This window comes from Lampetra planeri, chromosome 1 (assembly GCF_965212315.1).
Source record: "Lampetra planeri chromosome 1, kcLamPlan1.2.h2, whole genome shotgun sequence".
NCBI lineage: Eukaryota > Metazoa > Chordata > Hyperoartia > Petromyzontiformes > Petromyzontidae > Lampetra > Lampetra planeri.
The window spans coordinates 13,714,483-13,732,397 of record NC_136107.1 but is presented as its reverse complement, the minus strand read 5'-3'; the positions used below and the strand labels follow the sequence as shown (position 1 = coordinate 13,732,397).

At 45.6% G+C, this 17,915-nt stretch overlaps 1 protein-coding gene across 1 annotated transcript in view; it reads left to right on the top strand.

Moving 5' to 3' along the window:
* LOC144718693 (voltage-gated delayed rectifier potassium channel KCNH8-like) overlaps window positions 1–17,915 on the top strand; it is a 201,494-nt gene that overhangs the window by 47,837 nt on the left and 135,742 nt on the right. The gene's annotated exons all lie outside the window — the stretch shown is intronic.

Below are 17,915 nucleotides of genomic sequence, written 5' to 3'. Positions count from 1 at the left end.
TGGTCCCTGACCCACCGAGCCATCTTTAAATTATAGTTATACGATATTGTAAATAATAATTGTAATAGTAATGTAGAATATCGATATACAATTAATCAGTGCCTAGTCAGACCTGGCCCTCCCTTCCCTTCACCAAGCCTCGTGGGGAGGACTTCATCCAGCAGTGGATTGACAGAGTTGCACGGAAGATACCGTACTTAAAATTGCTTTTATTTATGCATAAGTTTCATATAATAAATAAATAGAAGTGATTTGACGTAACGCAGCATCGTTCTACAAACACATCGCTGGATATAAAAATGACAAAAACATCCGTGGAGATTTGACAGCATACTGTGATTTTCAGTAAGAGATAATTACATTCTTATCATATATTTAAATAAAATACTTTTTCTCCAGCAAAACGAATGACAGTTTTAGCAATGGTCACACACAAATTTAACTCTGTCGTCAAGGGCAATGCAGCAAGACTGCGAGTTAAAATTCTTATTTTGGTTTAACTCGGCCCATCACCCATCCAGGATCACTTAAAATAACTACTACTTCTTAGGCAAGTCAACAGTGGTTGTCTTGTGGATAGTCTTCGCTGTTCTTGATGCATTAAAATAATGACCACGTGCATGTCCAGGCCATTTGTAAATCCACTGCTAGATGGTAGCTCCCTCCCCCCCAGCTAATAGGATCACATCAAATTCAGGTCACCGGGTTCATAGAACGGTACACGAACCATTGCCCAACCGTTCCATACAAGCTGTAGTGTATAAGAACGTGCAATTCATAGTTTTTAATGGAGCTTTCATCACGGTTTGCTGATGGCGGTCTATTCTCATCTGGAATGGAGAGGCGCTATCGCCTGCTTCTCCGAGTGGTCTGATTTACCGTGGCTGCACCAAACGTGCTTATTCATGGAAACAGCAAATCCTGTGAAATATAATAAATTACTTCGGAGTTGGAAACTTGTATAAAACGTGCAATGGTCAAATCGAGTGTAAAATATCGTCGGTTCGTTATTCATCCAGCAATCAAAAAGCTGTGACAATGGATCAGTTGCAGATGTTTGATGTATTTACTGCTGCGATTATCCGGCACTTGAAAGGCATGTGCTGTGCATGCAATCATGTTCAGCTGCTTGACGATTTTAACAAGAAGATTCACCGAACCTGCTGCCTGAACAAGGTGAAGGTGCCCGGCTTACGCAGCAAAAGTAAATCCCGCGACAAAAATTTGGTGAAAATGTGAGGTATGTGTTTTATAAACCTTGCAGTGAAACGGTATTCATCATCACAATAATCATCAGCCAAGCTCTATCCATGGATGGTTGAATACCTTTCCACGCCATTGACATCCCATACCAGGGTCCTGCGCTGCCACGATCGAAATTACTCCTGCACATAATCTGATTGTATCGCTCCATCTCCTTTGAGGGCACGAGATGGAGCGATACAATTCCTACCTTTGCTGGTTAAACATATGTAATGTAGCTCTCAGAAAGAGTCTTGTCCTTCCGTATATTTATTATGAATAAAGTACACTGACAACTCGACGAGTAACCGCGAGTGACTCTATACACTTTGGTAGTTAGACAACTCTATTCAGAGACAACATAGCTTCTAGTCTCAAGACAACTCGCAGACGATGGAGACGACCCGTTCCAAGGCAACAACGACGACAATTCCCCGCACCAACAACCACCAGCTCCGGCTCGCGCCGGCTCTTAAGCCTCGCCCGGTCCGGCCACGCCCCTATTCTCGAATCCTCCTCGCCGCACCTGCTCTTGTCAATCACCGCCTTAATTACACTTCCCCCGCCATTGGATCTCGTGCTCCCCCTCACGTGGCCCTGTCAACATTTGTCTCATCAATCATCATTAGCACGTCCATTAGTAACCATGGTCCCAGGGAACCATACTGTCCCACTATCGCTCCGTACTGCCTTTACAAATATACCCGAGGGCTAGGCAAAATGGTATTTACAACCAAGACAATTTCAATGGTGTTTCGCGTTAATATCCCTGTGGAGGATGCTCTTGAAATAAAACTGCTAGTGTCGCAACTGAGGAAATATCAGGCATATGCATGGCTTCCGTGTGTAGTGACATAAGGAGGGAGGGGCTGCTGGGGGCTCTGGGACCCTGGGTGGGCCAGACGCTTAAGCCCCTTGGCACCAGGCGTTGGGTTCTCAGGCGGGTCCAGACGCTTAAGCCCCTTGCACCAGGCGTTGGGTTCTCAGGCGCTTAATCCCCTTGGCGCCGCCAAAGGGGGGGGGGCTGTGTGTGCTCTGTGGGAGATCTGGGGGCGCACACGGCCCCACCCCTCGTTGGGGACTAGTTATAAAAGCGGAGCTCACTGGATGATCAGGGCCAGTCGTAGCTCAAGACCCAAGACCCAAGACCAGCCATCTGAGGACCCTGGGACGATGTGAGAGCCAGTGGTGGGTCTCTGGAACTCCCGACTCGACGACCTTGTGAGGGCGAGTTCCAGAGCGTAGCCAGAGTAGAGTATCTAGGCTGTGTACCTAGGCTGTGTACCTAGGCTGTAACAGAGTATCAGGACTGTTGGAGTGTTGTGTTGTAATAAAGAAGTTACCTCTACAAGTGTCTCCGGAACCCATTACACGTGTAACAGTCTCCAACACATGTTTGTTCTCAAGTTATTTTCATGAGCAGGGGCGCAACTATGGGGTATTATGCAGTGTTATGCAAAGCATAGGGATCCAGTCGGCCACAAGGGGGCCCCTAAAGGAACAGATAAAGAAGTGTAATGACCGAGGCAACAGACCACTTACCTGACATAGCATACGTGCGAACGGACAGTTATGAAGTCAATCAAGGTCTCTGATTGGTGCAGAAAGGCCTCAAAGACGATTGCTTAGGATAGAATATTCAAATGGTTGGAGGAGAGATTCAAACGTAAAAGGCGGGAAATTGTTAGCACCATAAGAGAGGTTTTTTGGTGGGTTAGATCGCGTAAATATATAAATGTGTCGTTAAACCCGCCACCACTCTTTATTACTGCCTTCACAGATTCGCACTCTCCCTAGTCGTTTAGCTTAGCCTTAACACAACCCTGACATGTAACACCGATGGCACCGACCGAGACAGCCAACAACTATGCGGCCACGCAATATCTAGCGAAGACGACAGCGACGACGAGAGGTGGGATTCCACTCCCAGAGCCGGCAGCCACAAGCTCCCGTTCTCGGCTGCTTTTATGCTACCCAGCGTGGCCTGGCTCTGCCCTGGCTGCGCCTCCCTTCTCGAACCCACTAGCAGGTTCCATTATTATTTTATTGTTTGCATTCTACGTGACTTTACCGAAAGAACCAAGAAGATGAATCCCTGCAGTCACGAAAGCTTGAAATCGAAATTTAACCGCCACTACGGGGTGGGATTCCACAAAACTCTAAGATCTTTCAACAAACTCCGGGATAAGAAGGCTCAGCTAATCGAGTCTCTCACCTTTCTGAAGAGATGCCCTGACTCTAAGGTAATACCAATCGCATTTACACTAACCTCTGCTGTTGTAACTTCTTCTAATGCTAAACGAATTCTATCTAGAACTAGCTTAGCTCTTATTTCAGAGAAAATCAGACTTACGCGCACCAAACTAGATCAGTTAGACAAGACACTCTACAAATCACACTTATCTTTGACTGCAACAATGTCCACATCGGATTGGGAACATGTAGACAAAATGACTGCCTCTTCAGCTGCCGCTATGTCGACTAAATGTAAGGACAACTTGATTTCCAAATTCAACCGCCTCTCAAACAAGAGACCGGACCCACACACTGAAAAGCTAGACGTTAACAAAGTCGTAATTAATCACTGTAACAGTTCTATTTCTGATGGTCTGAAATCCGTTTTAGCTAAAGGACTAAACTTTGCAGTCACACCTAGACACATACCAGTTAATGATATCATTGCCCGAGTAGATGTGGCTCTCAAGGGCCTGAGTCACATCGCTGCAGACGTAGCAAGATCTGAAATCTCTGCAACCCTCAAAAACGCTAAGATGCCAGGTAGCAACATCAGCAAAGATGAGTATTTTGAATTAGCTCAATTAAAAAAGAGGGATGACATTGTCATCCTCTCAGCCGACAAAGGCAATGCCACTGTCATCATGGACAAAATAGAATACAACAACAAAATTCAAGAACTACTCAACGATGGCAGCAATACAAAAATAAAAAGAGACCCCACCAACAGCCTCGTCATTAAAACCAATAAAATAATCTCTGATTCAACCGCATTAATTGATCAAACCAAACAGTTCTCGTTGAAACCCTCTGCAGCCAGGCCACCAAGATTATATGGCTTGCCAAAGATACATAAAGAAGATACACCTCTTCGTCCCATTGTCTCTACTATCAACTCCCCCACATACAAACTGGCTCGTTTTTTGTCTGAAATCCTGCGGCCTTTCACTGGAAAAACCACCTGTGGTACAAAACTCTACTGACCTGGTATCGACAATCAAGGGGATTTCCCTGTCCCCAGACAACCTGCTTGTCAGTTTTGATGTGGTTACCTTATTCACCTACGTTCCTGTACCTAAAACCATCGCAATCATTGAAGACTTTGTTCATCAAGGACTGAATACTGGGGTACCCCCCCCCCCCCTGGTGAGACACTGCTTAACAATACATACTTCACCTGGATTTGAACTTTCTACAAACAAACTGAGGGCACCCCAATGCCCCCCCCCCCCCTATCTCTGGTTGTAGCCAACGTTTTCATGGAGAAATTTGAGACTGACGCCATCGAGACTGCCACTCTACGCCCGACCTTATGGAAGAGGTACGTAGATGACACTTTTGTCATCTGGCCACATGGCCGGCCTGCTCTAGACCAATTCCGCGACCACATCAATTCCATACACCCAGCCATCAGATTCACCATGGAAGTCGAAAAAGATGGCAAGCTACCCTTTTTGGATGTCCTAATTAAAAGGAGACCTGATGGTTCAATGAGCCACTCTGTCTACAGGAAAGCCACCCATACAGATGCTTACCTAAAACCGGATTCCCACCACCATCCATCCCAGAAGAATTCCCTCTTCAAGACTCTATTCCATAGAGCCTAATGCATCTCCGACCAGGAACACATTGCCAGTGAACTCAAACACGTAAGCCAAGCTCTTAAGGCTAATGGTTACTCCGACTACACAATCCGCAAAGCCATCACTCCAACCATCAAGAAGGATCCTGTTGAGGAGCCTTTCAAAACCATCACTTTACCTTACATTGCTGGGGTCACAAAAAAGATCTCCGAAATCTTGATAAAACACAAGATCCAGGTCCGATTCAACACAGTACATAAAATCCGTGATCTGGTCCCGTCTGTAAAATATGTGATTCCAGACATACAGTACCCTGGCGTCTACAAACTAAGTTGCCTCTGTGGTAGCAGTTACATTGGAGAAACCAAACGACATGTCTCGGACCGCATCCGTGAACATAAAGCAAACTTGAAACACGGTAGGACAAACACCTCAGCCGTGGCAGATCACTGTTACAATTCAGTCGGCTCATATGATATTGACTTCTCCAAGACAGAGGTTCTCTGCAAGCCATCTGGCTACCATGAGAGATTCGTTCATGAGGCGATCCACATATACAAACACAGAGACAATTTCAACCGAGAAGATGGATTCTGGCTCAGCAATCATTGGAAGGACGTAATAAATCATTTCGGATCTTAACTGATTGTGGTCACGTTTATGGTGACTTTCAGACCGCGTTTCACTCACTGGCATTGACTATATATCTTGCATTCTCCGCAGGGAATGGATTCTTTGCTCCGCTGCAAGTCTCCTACCACTGCTCTCCCATTGACATATTTCGTTGCTTCCTCTTAGTATCTTTCACGCGACGGTCAATGGTACAGTGTATAGCGGATTGTATAATAATAAATAGTATAAAATTGTAATGTTTAATACAATGTACAAAGTAATATATAGTATCGTAATTGTATAGCGAATATACAGCAGTGTGATATACATTAGGGTGAGTAGAATAATACATAGTGTAATATTACAATGTATAAGGTATAGGGTGGTGTATAGTAATACAGTATGTAATTTAATGTTGGGTTAGTCTATGGCAGTATATAGTACGGTGTAGACTCGTGTGATGTAAGAGAATAAAGTTTAGCTGGAAGAATATTATATTTTTTGCGACATAAAATTGTAATGTATTACTTACTGTTAGTAGCTGAGCTTATTGGAGAGTATATTCAGTATACTGATGATACTATGTAGTTTATACTTTATATAAACTACATAGTAGAAAGCTTTAAATCGAAAAATATGTAGTTTATACTTTAGTTGTTTACGTGGTGGTTTAGTAACTGCAGCTACATACTATTAACATTCCTTCCCTTTATTAATGTTTCCCCTATCCCCTCCCTTTGTTGCTGCTAATCCTGCATAATGCACGGGCATAATGACTTTAAATCCCACGCCAAACCTTCTACGCATTTCACAAGCAGTACTAATCGCATATCTGCATTTCCCATAAATATGCTAAATTCCTCTTGATATGCAAATTATTTTGTCAAGGCGCCCTTCCCCCCCTCCATCCCAGCTTAAATAGTCGCTCCAAACCTGGAGTGTGTCATTCAGACTCTGTCTACTCGACAGACCTGCTCTCCACCTGAGGACGGCTGCTTGCGATGTGGCCGAAACGTCGTGAGAATTATTTTATTGTTTTATTTTTATTATTTTATTATTTCCTTTCTACGTGACTTTACCGAAAGAACCAAGAAGAGGTTCCAGGGGCTTCCAGATGGGGTCTTCCGTGACCCTTGCCTCAGTTCCTCCGCTCTGCCCGACACACCCGTGTATATGCACACCGGCGTGTGTACTGTTCGTCCACCGCAGTTGCTGGACAACAGACGGCGCTATTACACTACATCACCACCCCCCCCCCCCCCCCTGACATCTAGCAACCGCAAGCGGGTGGACAGGCAGAGCAACCCCTAATCCCGAGGAACACCATCAATACAAAAAATGTTTTTACCATAAACCAAACCAACAAAAAACCCTGGTCGCAACACTTCCTGCGGCCATACAGCACAACCGTGGCACCTCCCGTGAACTGTTGTATATGTTGGATTATGAAATTTTGATAAAAATAAAAAAAGATTAATACAATTTAAAAAAAATGCGCAAATCGCATAAATTATGTTAATGTGTGTAATTATATGCATAAATTATGATGATCACGGAGATAATCGTAGTAATTTATGCAAATGCTTGCGATTATGTTAATGTGAGCAGTTATGATAATTAGGATTAGTTTCGTTTATCCAGAGTTGTATCAATCAGGATAACACGATTATCATTGATTTAAACATTTACTGATTATCTTAGTGTGTGTTTATGTTATGTTAGGTCTCCAACTTCATATCTCATCGCAGGTAACAGTTCTTATGAATAAGACAGTTTTGCATGGACTTGGAAGAAACACTCGAGAAACTTCTGTGTTAACAATTTTATTCTAAACAAACATGTGACACTCCGATATGCAAAGGCAAAGTATACGTCAGTAGATTCATTGGCAAGATTATGCAATTAACGAAAATAAATGACTAAAACCTTTCTTATTCCTGTAACTCTACGGCAGCAACTGCTTTGCACGATCAGTTGATATTGAACGCATCACCTTGAAATGGCAACCCTTTTTGAAATGCAAAGATAACTTTTTGAAAGTCTTATTCGTGTGCGTGTTGTGTGTGCGTTGTCCCTTTGTAAAATTAATTAAATTTTTCTTAGAGCCGGGAGTTGTGTCGTTAGCTTGTGGGGTGGGGGAGATACAACCAGCTCTTTAGAGGTTCCTCTCGCTTGGGCGTGGCCGCAGCGAGCCCGTGCTGTCTCCCTTTCTCCACTGCTCGATTGAGCGGCGTTGGCACGATGTCCGCCGTCGTGGTGCGCGATGATTCCGTCGTCGGATAGCGCGCAGCTCCTCCACGAGTCGGCACGACGCTCGGAGACGCCCGAGTCATGCTGCTCGTGCGCTCTCTCTCTACTGCTAGATGAGTGGCGTCGGCACGATGCTCGCCGTCGTGGTGCGCGATGATTTCGTCGTCGCTCTCTCCTTGATCGCTGCCCGCTTCACACGGACACTCGCCCTTACTTCAGGCTGTGTTGGCTCAGGCTCTGGACGACGCGGCTGTGCGCGCTCACTGGCTTGGAGCGCTCTGGCGATGAACGATGGCTCTTGTTGCTCATCCGATGCTGCTCGTCATTTGCGATGCTCGCTTGGTTGACGCTTGGCGATCTCTGCCCTTTCTACAGGTTGTTCGCTGGTCGTCACTCTGGCGATGAAAGATGCTTCGTTCGTTGCTGGGTGGACGTTGGGTGTCTTTGTTGGCTCGAGAGTGATAGCTGTAATCTCCGTCAGCTTCACTCGTAGCTCGGCGACTCAGGGTAGCGATTCTTCTTAGGTGGTGCAGACCTCAGCTTATCGATGCACGTCGCTACCCCGCGAACATCGTCATTCTGGATGACGGAAGAGCTTCTTCGTTGTCGGCATTGATATGAGATGGGGCCGGAGCCCTGAAGAGATCTCTGGTGGGGGCCGTAGCCCCGGAGACAAGATGTCTTGAATGGATTTTGCCTCGGCTTATATTGAGAAAATCCACTCGGTTTTCCCGAGTTGTTCAAAGGCCGGGTCATATATATTTTTGTGGAGGTGAACACATCTGCGTCCGTGTGTCGTGTGCGTGTCCGTCCGTATGTGTCGCGTGTGTGTTTATTAGCTTTAAAGACACAGCTGTGTAATCATTCTGGAAAAAGGGGTGGGGGCTTGATGACACCAGAAGGCGTACAACTCAAACACAGTGCAATATCAGAGTATTGAGAGCTCGGGGTAAGCATTTACACTATGAGATCTCTTTTACCAGTGGCAAAATATGATAGTAGGTGCCTTGAATAAAGGTGTCAGTTTTGTACCAGTTAAAAGGGTAAAAACCTACTATCATATTTTGCCACTGGTAAAAGAGATCTCATAGTGTAAATGCTTACCCCGAGCTCTCAATACTCTGATATTGCACTGTGTTTGAGTTGTACGCCTTCTGGTGTCATCTGGCCCTACACCAATGGGGACTAGGCTCTAAAGAAAGCCGTCTCGGGTGTGGGCCAATCAACTTCAAGGACAGTGCATATTATCATCCTTATCAGAGTTGCTTCTTTTTGTTTGCTTTTTTGACTACTTGCGTTGTGGTCATTGCAGACATGATGCCTTGAATAAAGGTGTCAGTTTTGTACCAGTTAAAAGGGTAAAAACCTACTATCATATTTTGCCACTGGTAAAAGAGATCTCATAGTGTAAATATGAAGATTGTTTTAAAAATGTATTCATTAAACACCTGCGGTCTATCATGGACCAAGCCCGATTAACGCATCTGGCTTTCATATCAATTGAGCATAAAGTTGTGCGATCCACCCCCTTTGAGGAAATCCTAGACCGATGGGCCGGCATGAAAGAAAGACGCACGATTACTTAATTGTATTGTACCTTTAAATGTTTGTATTAATATTGTCACAGTGAAACTGTCTTCCTTTTAAACTCAATACACGGTGGAACTGAAATAACATTTAGTTATAGCCTAAATATTATTGCATACGGGTTAAAAACATCCTTAACTGTTTGAATCAAAATTAGTCGGGAGTAAGGAGGGGGGGGCACAGTCGTATGTTACATACCCCCGTTGAAATACGGAGTTGCGCCCCTGTTCATTATTGTCACGTTTCGTCGCAGAGCGCATGATCTGTGATGTTGCGAGTTCGTGGCCGTACCCAGTACGTGCACCTTGAGATCCGGGGAGACTCTTTTTAACGCTGGCTGTCTCATAGTTATTGGTGAGGGGAGGGGACCCTTTGATCGTTTTGCACAGATTTCTAAAGGAAGCGAACAAAGTTCTAAACAGGAACGCAATTTTACGCTAAAGTTTCATTCGTGTTGGATCATCCCGAGGAGAGTTATCATGCCCCTTGATTTCAACGCTATCCACTATCCAGTACTGTAGTTGTAAAGTGCTACAAATAAAGGTAATGGAAAATAATTTGAAGCCTCCTTTGATGTGCCGATATGTTTCCTGACCGTCTGATCATGGAAGCTGATTTTAATGGAAATGCGAGCATGGAGATGAGCCTTGCTGAGCAGGTTCAGAATCATAGTGCCCCGGCATTGAGTGCTTTAATGCACTGCATTTGAGCAGCTCTTATGTAACAAAACCTATGACAATGCAGCCAACCTTCTGCGGATGTCAGCAATGAAGCAGGTTTGAGCCTGGTGAGTATTTGGATGGGTGACTACCACCAGGGCTTGTCAGGTGTGGTATCCACCTTTCTGCGAGGGTGTGGTAAGGAGATGGCAGTGCTGAGTGTGTGATGGGTTTTCTCCGGATTCTCCGGTTTACTCTCGCATGAATCTAAACTCTCATAATGAAAATGGCCAAACACAAAAATAATCTAGCAGGATCGTACTGAAAACAATATCGGTTTTAATTTGGCTAAATATTTCGCGTGATTGTTAGTATTTTGAGAATGGGATGCTAAACAAATCAGGGATGGTCAATCCACTGCTGGATGAAGGCCTTCCCAAGCCGTCGCCATCCCTCATGGTCCTGTGATGCATCACCGCAGTCAATAACACCCCCTCTCATCGTGCCACGACGCCTCCTTTCGTTGGATGTCGTCTTTATTATTTTCCTAACCTGCAACCCGGATAATCCGTACACGAGTAACCAAGAGCGAACTATAGTTCGCAGTACTGTCGCTTTGTATCAAGGCGTGAGTTTGTTTAATGTGGAAGCTCTACATCGCCACGTTATGGCGACACAAACCTGCAGCAGTCACGGGAAGCGGATCGAGTTGACCTATTGTGGTGGTGGCGGTGGTATTGGTGGTATGTGTCCATGTGGCACGGTGTTTTCCAATCACTCGTTAGTGTGATACGTGCTGCTCAAGCCTCTCCTGCCGCGGAGTTGTTTTATTTGCAGGAACCTTCCAGAGATGATCACGTAGGTCTACAAATAATAAGACAGCTGGGATGGCAGCAAGCGTCTTTGACAGGAGCAGGTTGTATGTGTGTGGTGGGGTGGATGGGAGGGGGGATTAACTGAAAGGTGGCCGATGGAAGGTGGCAGTCGACTTCGCGGTGACGAGGGAGGATGCGGATGCTCACAGACGGGGGGTGGATTGTGGGCGGAGGCGGTGAAGCTATTCGAACGTGAATGGGGAGCGAAGATGCATACACGCCTTAAGATGAGGCGAGGATAGAAGTTGGGCAAGAAGAGCAAGGAGAGTGGAGGTGGCAGGAGATGAGATGGATTGCGTGCAGAGAAAGAGTGGAAGGGGAGGGAGGGGAGGGCTGCGGAGCTGAGAGCAGCAGAGGCGATACGAATTATCTCTGCACTTGCTGTCGTCGCTGCTGCTTTGAGTCATTAGAGCCATTCATGAATAAGATGTGGAGAATGAGATGGAGTCACAGCAATGTAAAACAATGCAGATCACCATTATTAGGCGCTATGGTCGATCCACTGCTGGATGACAGTGACTATCTCTCCAATCAATTGGCATCTCTCAACGTTCTACGATGTAACAATGCAGATCAATATACCGTTGGAGTTTTCTTCTTGAATAGAGCACATTTGCGGTTTTGATCTTCATCGGTATAACGAAACATCCGTTCTATAGATTGATATTGGATCTTGAGTTCACAACAGATACACCGAATCGGATGTGTAAGAATTTATGTTGTAACTTAGTATATGTTGTATTTAGTGGCTACATGTGACTCATCCAGCCACGAGAAGCCACGACATTAACTACAATGGAAATGCAATGATTATATTATTGAATCGCAATATGACTCTGTACGGTGCCAAGTCATTGCATGGCTCAGGAAGGGGGACAGTTAAAAAGTTGTTTAATATCAAAGGGATTTCCTTGAGACGGTGCTCATCTGTTCACAGCCCTGAGCCAACGGTGGAAATTCCTCATTCCTATGGTGAGCCGAATCTATCCAAGGGGGAAAACCCCCACTGTTGACTGACCCATAAAGCGGTACTCTATTTTACTCAACTCGGATGGGTGATGGGCTGAGTCAACGGCCCCAACCAGGATTACGGATTTGAACTCGCAACCTTCCGGACCGCGTGCCGCTCGCGCCTCGTCACGGGGCCGGCCAGTTGCTCTACCCCCCTTAAATTGAGGTTTAATTATTCACAGCCCCGCAAAATGTAACAAATTTGGCACACACCAAATTCCCTTGCGTGTGCGGAGGTTTAATAGAGAGATGTTGCTGCTAAACTCACCGTGCTTCTCCTTCCCCTGTGTCCAGGCAAGCAATTTCCTTGCAATCAAATACACGAATGTTTTTTTTATCTCCATCTGTATTATTAGCGTAGTGCGCTGGTCTTTTATATACGTATATACAGTATCATGGTTCGTTCCGACCTTGCAGCCTGGAGGACTTTGCATTGAGAACCAAATAGAGGTATTGATTTGAAATGCCAATTATTCCTTAATTAGATTACTATCGTGCAAAATTACTCATTCATTTGAATTGGCGATATATCCTCATGCAGGAGGACCTTCTTGAAACAGTCTTGTGCTTAAGAGAGGCTGTCCTGGATTGAGCAAAGAACATAGAGACTGTGAATTCTTTATTGATTCTTGGATGCCAAAGTGTATACCACTCATTGGAGTATGCAGAGGTTAAAATATATTCAGAGAGAGACGTGAAACCACATTTTTGAAACCACAATACAAAAACCGAAGCGAATGTGCATCTAGGCTCAAATATGCATCCTGGCGGCGCTCAGCTCCGTTGGCAACCATGAGCCAGTGGTAGGAATTCCGCATTCCTATGGTGGAGGCAATTCTCTCGATAGGACATCGACTCTTGACGACCCCACAAAGTGGTCATCGATCCCGGAGGGATTAATGGGCCGAGTCAACCCCCAGCAAAGAGTCGAACTCGCAAACCTTCCAATCGTGAGCGGCTCACTCGGCCACTGACGCACGTTGCCGGATACGTGGGGAAAACGTGTTAACTTTGGACACGTGGAGCGAACAACAACACACACAAAACTGTGCAAACCAGACGTGATAAACGAAACGAAATAAATGACGGTAAAAATACGATAACTCATGGCAAACCCGAATCTAATCGTTATCTCCAAATCGTGACAATGTGTAATGCGGGCGTAAGCGACCTTCCGGATGTGACGTCACGGGGGGTGGAGTCATGTGACGTGGGTGGAAGGTTCGGGTCCTTAAGCGGGTAAACCGGAAGGGGAAGGCAGTCGGGGTGTGAGCGGAAAAGAGTGAGGCCACGCGGGCAGGTGAGAAGAGGGGGGGGGCACCGACGGCTATCGGGAGCCAACCCCGAAGACAAGAGGAAGCTGCGGAGTGGTGTGCAGCTGCAGAGGAGACAGCCAGAAGGGCTGCGTGTTAGAGGCAGCGGTGTGGCTGCCAGGAGGAGCTGCGGAGAGAGAGAGAGACAGCACGAGGCTGCCAGGAGGTGGAGAGAGAGGAGTTGCAGCGAGTACAGCCAAGGGGGGCTGTGTGAGAGAAACAGCAGCGGGGCTGCTGTTGTGGATCGGGCCGACATTGGAGTCAGCACCGTGGAGAAGCTACAGAGTAAAGACAGCCGTGTGGGTGTACAGCACGAACCGAATAAAGGACACTGAGCCAGACATCGTGGTCCAGTCGTTTATTACAAATGTATGGCATCGCTTTGGGTGGGGCGGTTAAACGCGAAACGCCTCAAATGAATAGCGTATTGCCGCTGTCCTGCGAGGACGGGGGCTGTTGAGTGACATGACACGGCCCCCCAATGGACCACTTGTGCAGCCCAGAACCATTCGCCACTCACCTGCACACACACCTCTGCGCCAACGGTACCCCACTCTGTTTACTCGCAGTCTATAAACGAACTCTGCTGCATCTGTTCCCGTAGACGATGGGGCAAGATTGTCGTGGAAGCGTTCGCTCAAGGTGACATTGTCCAAACGGGGAACATCGATTGTAAAACGGAAATAAATTGACGTCTTTATAGAGATTACAGATTTACATTGATATGAAATACCTGCTCTTATTTATGGCCAACAATTTGCAGGACCACGAACAAAGAAAAGTGCAGCCCGGAAAAGTCTTGCTCGCACCACTGCCGACGGAAGGACCTCGGCTAGAGATAGCTTTGGAAAGCGCCTCGAGAGGTTGTTTTTGCCTGCTACTGTTCCAAGCTGGCCGGACCTCTCACCACGCTCGACTGTTTTTTAGGGGTTAGGAGATACTTTTTAAAAGATGTGGTGTGGCATGTTTGCCTTCCTTCTCAATATTTTTCTGAGCTAAAATTCTCACGAGCATTTAAAAGTGAACTATTATTTGACGAAGTCGTGCTTAATTAATAACAATAGTATTTTACAACCCTATTATAATCCACTGCTGGATGAAAGCCTCCCCAGGCCGTGTCAATCATGGCGGATATTTGAACATACTTGACCACATTGGTTAGTGCGGCTCGGGGAAGGGACGGGTCCCAGTACTGATCAGATATCACTCGCCACGATCATGTGAGACGTAGCCGGGAATCGAACCCGGGATACCAGGTTCAGAGCCCGGTGCACGAAAAGCTGTTGTAGGCGCAGCATCTTCGCCCATTTACCGGACGCACACGTGGTGAAATTGTGTTGGGATGAATGTCACCGCGTGCAAAAAAGGAATGTCGACGGAAGATAATCTATATCGCGTGCCACGGTTGTTTTGCACGCCTCACTTTGGAGTCCTTTTAACATGAAAAAAATGCCGCTGTCTCGGATGGGCTATTTCCTTCAGTACCAAGTAAGGTCAAGCGCGCAGCGACAATGTTTGCTTGTGAAAGTAATAACCCGTCTTCGAGTCATACACTGGGGATTTAAAACCGCCCACGATGCCCATGATGATGAGACGGGTTCTGTGGGGGTCCGCACGACCAGCGAACATTGGGCCGCTCCCGTGGGGGTCACGCAACACGCAGCGAGCGACCCTGACGCGTGCCGTCTTTAATTGGTACAGAGGCACCGTGCCACTTGGAGAACGGTCAGCCGATCTGTCGAGAGGGAAGGCGAGCTTGGTTATCCGTGGCAACACGGCCCGGAGACAGAGGTTTAATGAGACCTGCGCTGACCAGTACGGTGAAGTACGTTCAAATAACCCCCGCGACCCTCGCAGCGTAGAGGGGCCCACGTACAGCAGTGGATGGACAAAATGGATGTGCATGCGCATGTTACTTTGTAACGTATCACTCCCCCCAAGCATCATGCCGTCGGTGGCGGCGGTAGTGAATTAGCGAATCAGTGGGAGACCTCGCTCAATCTTCTGCCATCTTTAGCCTAGAGCCGGTGGGTCGCAGCTGAGTTAGCAGTAAGAACAGCTGCCGCGGAAGCAGCTGCAGCAGCGGCAGCGGCAGCAGCAATAGCCTGTGCTGCCAACTTGGCTGGCTGGCCGCCTTGCCGGAACCGTTGTGTGTGCCACCCTGCTGGTCTGCTTCACCGACGGCTGCCAGGAGGAATTTATGACTCGTCATGCACGCCGACTCATTTGGAGTGGGAAGAGCGAAGAAAATATCATGGTCCGTCCCTCACAAATCCTGCTTTCATTATTTATATATGCCGTGGTTTCGTAAATCATCTTGTTTGATATTTGAAGAATTGTCACAATCTGGCATCGTGGTTTGAATCAAGAATCAGTATTTAGGATTTTCAACTGTGGTTGACAGCGGCTGTGCGTTTGCTCCGTCGGTTTGTCCCGAATGGGAAGGGTTACAATGCCGTTCTTAAAGATGATGCAATATGAACCAAACTTGTTTAAAGTTTTTTCTTATTTGGGACTTTGTCCATTTCGTATGATGCTCCTATATCGCCTTACTTTCCTTCGAGTACCACGGGGAAAAAACATTTAGGAATTGATGAATTCGTCTTTAACCTCCATATATTCTCTATTTTGGTTTAACACGTATGCTTTCGCGACCAATATCATCCATGAGAGTTTTTTGGGGGGTTAAATCGCGTAAATATATAAATGTGTCGTTAAAACCTGCCACCACCCGACACAGCCAACTAGTAAGGGTTGTCACGTAAACATAACGTGCCAATTTCGATGTAAAGCTTTCGTGACTGCAGGGATTCATCTTCTTGGTTCTTTCGGTAAAGTCACGTAGAAGGGAAGTAATAACATAATAAAAATAAAACATAATAAAATAATTATTATTAAATAATAAATAAAACATAATAAAATAATTATTATTTTATAATATTGTATTACTTCCCTTCTACGTGACTTTACCGAAAGAACCAAGAAAACGTGCCAATTCGTCAATAGTACAGCACACCGGTTTGTTTGAGAGCCAAGCCACAACATGTTCTGTTGACAACCCTGACTAGTTGGCTGTGTCGGGTAGTGGCGGGTTTTAACGACACATTTATATATGTACGCGATCTAACCCCAAAAAAACCCTCTATTCTCTATTTTGTTTGCTATATATTACGTACTCTCTCTTGTTTTGTGATGACACGCTCCATTTCAAAATACTAACTTATATCACGTTTAATATAAGCATTTATGGTACTGGATGTATACGTGTTTTGTAGTTTACGTTATTTTCTGTTCTATTTGTTTTTGTAAGCCGGGTCTCCCTTGAAGGAGAGATGTGTGGTCTCAATGAGCTCTTACCTGCCTATGAATGCAGATGTCAGTCCTTACGTCTGCCTGGCCATACAACCCAACTGCAACTTTCATGAGGAAGTCGTGGACCTCAGCGATGCTTTTCCTATACAAAGAGTTGTTGTCACTTAAAATTAGAATTACTATAAGTAAAGCGATTAAAAGAAGGCGAGCATCTCGACGCTTCACAGAGCGAGCAAATAAAAAAAAATGCAGGGCATTTAAACAAAATCACAAATCAAACTGCACACTGAGCAGTGTCGATACACGCAAAAACCGTACCATTATTACGACTTACTGGGTTGCTATAAGCATGCCGCTGTGGCTTTTTAAAAAGCGATTCCGTTTCTGCAGGAAAAAAATATAGGTAATTAATCTGTTTACGAAGAAATGCTCCAGCAAACGCTTCACAATAGCGACCGGTGCGTGCATGCAGTGGAGGATGTAATGGCGTTCGTAAAGAAACTCGGCGTCACGTAATAAAGGAGATTTGCCTTTACGGCAGCTGACTGCTACAATTTCCAGGCCATTGGACTTCAATGCGACATCGAAAATCCGTTGAAAATTGTCCAAAGGTAAAAGAGCAATCGCAAAACACTGAAATGTGTCTCGTAAAACCAGTGACTGCAAAAAATATGGAGAGAAATTTGTAGAAATAAAAAAAACTACGCAATATTTTCACTCGGTGCCAAATATGCATCTAACAATGCATCGAATCATCAATTTAACACAATTCTCATGCTCATGACACATCAGTCAAATAGTTTTTCTCCACTTTATGCAATGTGCATGAAAATGATAAGACATCAAGAACAATAGATTTAACCAAACCGTACAATTGAGACAGAAACAACACATAAAAAAATCGAGACAAAAATACGTATTTTTCTTAATGTGACTGAACCGACCCTGAAAATCCGTCATATCACTGGATGGGTAATCTTTAAATACCTTATGATTTGACCAGGACAATGTGGGTATGTAACAATACAACCACAGCGAGGCACCACCACCGCCCCTTTCCTGGCCACAACCAACTCTGCGTCCCGCACCCACGCGCATTTTCCCCGCATCGGTGGCCAACGGTGCCACCTGTCTGCGCATGCCATCTCGACTCGTGCACCTTTAAAGTTTTCTGTTAATTGCCTAACTAACAACAAAGCATTATACTAACACATCTTCCCCTGCGTCTCTTCTCCC